The sequence below is a fragment of the Ambystoma mexicanum genome, chromosome 4p (assembly GCF_040938575.1).
Source record: "Ambystoma mexicanum isolate Mex_15411 chromosome 4p, UKY_AmexF1_1, whole genome shotgun sequence".
Lineage (NCBI taxonomy): Eukaryota > Metazoa > Chordata > Amphibia > Caudata > Ambystomatidae > Ambystoma > Ambystoma mexicanum.
In genome coordinates this window covers 845,169,170-845,171,669 of record NC_090927.1, presented here as the reverse complement: position 1 = coordinate 845,171,669, position 2,500 = coordinate 845,169,170, and the positions used below count along the sequence as shown (strand labels likewise).

At 48.2% G+C, this 2,500-nt stretch overlaps 8 non-coding genes and 1 pseudogene across 8 annotated transcripts in view; all 9 read left to right on the top strand.

The window, feature by feature from the left end:
* Positions 1-235: 235 nt before the first annotated feature.
* On the top strand, positions 236-354 carry LOC138463929 (5S ribosomal RNA). The gene has a single exon (XR_011266514.1). It is a non-coding gene; the product is annotated as a 5S ribosomal RNA (ribosomal RNA).
* A 106-nt stretch (positions 355-460) lies between these two features.
* LOC138464338 (5S ribosomal RNA) lies at positions 461-579 on the top strand. The gene has a single exon (XR_011266919.1). It is a non-coding gene; the product is annotated as a 5S ribosomal RNA (ribosomal RNA).
* Positions 580-685: 106 nt separating this feature from the next.
* Positions 686-804, top strand: LOC138454120 (5S ribosomal RNA). Its single transcript, XR_011260812.1, has one exon. It is a non-coding gene; the product is annotated as a 5S ribosomal RNA (ribosomal RNA).
* A 106-nt stretch (positions 805-910) lies between these two features.
* LOC138463828 (5S ribosomal RNA) lies at positions 911-1,029 on the top strand. Its single transcript, XR_011266413.1, has one exon. It is a non-coding gene; the product is annotated as a 5S ribosomal RNA (ribosomal RNA).
* A 106-nt stretch (positions 1,030-1,135) lies between these two features.
* On the top strand, positions 1,136-1,254 carry LOC138461011 (5S ribosomal RNA). The gene has a single exon (XR_011263657.1). It is a non-coding gene; the product is annotated as a 5S ribosomal RNA (ribosomal RNA).
* A 105-nt stretch (positions 1,255-1,359) lies between these two features.
* On the top strand, positions 1,360-1,468 carry LOC138457330 (5S ribosomal RNA; annotated as a pseudogene).
* A 464-nt stretch (positions 1,469-1,932) lies between these two features.
* Positions 1,933-2,051, top strand: LOC138461640 (5S ribosomal RNA). The gene has a single exon (XR_011264250.1). It is a non-coding gene; the product is annotated as a 5S ribosomal RNA (ribosomal RNA).
* A 106-nt stretch (positions 2,052-2,157) lies between these two features.
* On the top strand, positions 2,158-2,276 carry LOC138457140 (5S ribosomal RNA). Its single transcript, XR_011262190.1, has one exon. It is a non-coding gene; the product is annotated as a 5S ribosomal RNA (ribosomal RNA).
* Positions 2,277-2,382: 106 nt separating this feature from the next.
* The window catches only part of LOC138460999 (5S ribosomal RNA), a 119-nt gene continuing 1 nt past the window's right edge, over positions 2,383-2,500 (top strand). Inside the window, exon 1 of the ribosomal RNA XR_011263646.1 lies at positions 2,383-2,500. This exon is cut by the window's right edge and continues 1 nt beyond it. This is a non-coding gene — a ribosomal RNA (5S ribosomal RNA).

The window sequence follows — 2,500 nt, the reverse complement described above, 5'->3', positions numbered from 1 at the left end:
GAAAGAAAACCATTATTGTGTTGATTGTTCTCTCCACCTCCCTGCAACAGACACAGGATGGATGAATTAAAGTTATCCTACCAGACATAGGAGTCCTGAATGGGCCCACCAGTCTTATATATCTCGCCTGATCGAGCCTGATCGAGCGATGAGCCTGGTATCATGTTGCAAGTGGCTGCATGGCTTAGCTTACTAAATGCAAATGCATAAGAGTAATATTCTTAGCATTCCTAGAGCCTACGGCCACACCACACTGAATGCACCCGATCTCGACTGATCTCGGAAGTTAAGCAGTGTCAGGCCTAGTTAGTACCTGGATGGGAGACCGCCTGGGAATACCAGGTGCTGTAGGCTTTTTTGTGCTCCAAGTTCAGGAAGTGAGCCCTTTCTCAATTGCCTTTTAAAACTGCAAGGTCTAGCCGACTAGATGCTTAAAAGTACAAAACTCACTAGGCCCAGAGCCTACGGCCACACCACACTGAATGTGCCTGATCTCGTCTGATCTCAGAAGCTAAGCAGTGTCGGGCCTAGTTAGTACCTGGATGGAAGACCGCCTGGGAATACCAGGTGCTGTAGGCTTTTTTGTACTCCAAGTTCAGGAAGTGAGCCATTTCACAATTGCCTTTCAAAACTGCAAGGTCTAGCCGACTAGATGCTTAAAAGTACAAAACTCACAAGAACCAGAGCCTACGGCCACAGCACACTGAATGCGCCCGATCTCGTCTGATCTCGGAAGCTAAGCAGTGTCGGGCCTCGTTAGTACCTGGATGGGAGACCGCCTGGGAATACCAGGTGCTGTAGGCTTTTTTGTGCTCCAAGTTCAGGAAGTGAGCCATTTCTCAATTGCCTTTCAAAACTGCAAGGTCTAGCTGACTAGATGCTTAAAAGTACAAAACTCACTAGGCCCAGAGCCTACGGCCACACCACACTGATTGCGCCCGATCTCGTCTGATCTCGGAAGCTAAGCAGTGTCGGGCCTAGTTAGTACCTGGATGGGAGACCACCTGGGAATACCAGGTGCAGTAGGCTTTTTTGTGCTCCAAGTTCAGGAAGTGAGCCATTTCTCAATTGCCTTTCAAAACTGCAAGGTCTAGCCGACTAGATGCTTAAAAGTACAAAACTCACTAAGCCCAGAGCCTACGGCCACACCACACTGAATGCGCCCGATCTCGTCTGATCTCGGAAGCTAAGCAGTGTCGGGCCTAGTTAGTACCTGGATGGGAGACCACCTGGGAATACCAGGTGCTGTAGGCTTTTTTGTGCTCCAAGTTCAGGAAGTGAGCCATTTCACAATTGCCTTTCAAAACTGCAAGGTCTAGCCGACTAGATGCTTAAAAGTACAAACTCACTAGGCCCAGAGCCTACGGCCACACCACACTGAATGCGCCCGATCTCGGAAGCTAAGCAGGGTCGGGCCTAGTTAGTACCTGGATGGGAGACTGCCTGGGAATACCAGGTGCTGTAGGCTTTTTTTGTGCTCCATGATTAGTAATTGCGCAACTTCTCAATTATTTTTCAAATTTGGTATGTTTCCAAAATAATTGTATCCCGTTTTATAGCGGAAATGTTGGACAACATCATGAGGGCTGGAGCTACCTTTTTACATAGAATTAGCATACAGGTAGTGTGTTCATGGGTAATAAATCGACTTTCACATGTAATGCAGTACAGAGAATATTGAGTCCTTCAAGAGGCATGAAAGAAAACCATTATTGTGTTGATTGTTCTCTCCACCTCCCTGCAACAGACACAGGATGGATGAATTAAAGTTATCCTACCAGACATAGGAGTCCTGAATGGGCCCACCAGTCTTATATATCTCGCCTGATCGAGCCTGATCGAGCGATGAGCGTGGTATCATGTTGCAAGTGGCTGCATGGCTTAGCTTACTAAATGCAAATGCATAAGAGTAATATTCTTAGCATTCCTAGAGCCTACGGCCACACCACACTGAATGCACCCGATCTCGTCTGATCTCGGAAGTTAAGCAGTGTCAGGCCTAGTTAGTACCTGGATGGGAGACCGCCTGGGAATACCAGGTGCTGTAGGCTTTTTTGTGCTCCAAGTTCAGGAAGTGAGCCCTTTCTCAATTGCCTTTTAAAACTGCAAGGTCTAGCCGACTAGATGCTTAAAAGTACAACACTCACTAGGCCCAGAGCCTACGGCCACACCACACTGAATGCGCCTGATCTCGTCTGATCTCAGAAGCTAAGCAGTGTCGGGCCTAGTTAGTACCTGGATGGGAGACCGCCTGGGAATACCAGGTGCTGTAGGCTTTTTTGTACTCCAAGTTCAGGAAGTGAGCCATTTCTCAATTGCCTTTCAAAACTGCAAGGTCTAGCCGACTAGATGCTTAAAAGTACAAAACTCACTAGGCCCAGAGCCTACGGCCACACCACACTGAATGCGCCCGATCTCGTCTGATCTCGGAAGCTAAGCAGTGTCGGGCCTAGTTAGTACCTGGATGGGAGACCACCTGGGAATACCAGGTGCTGTAGGC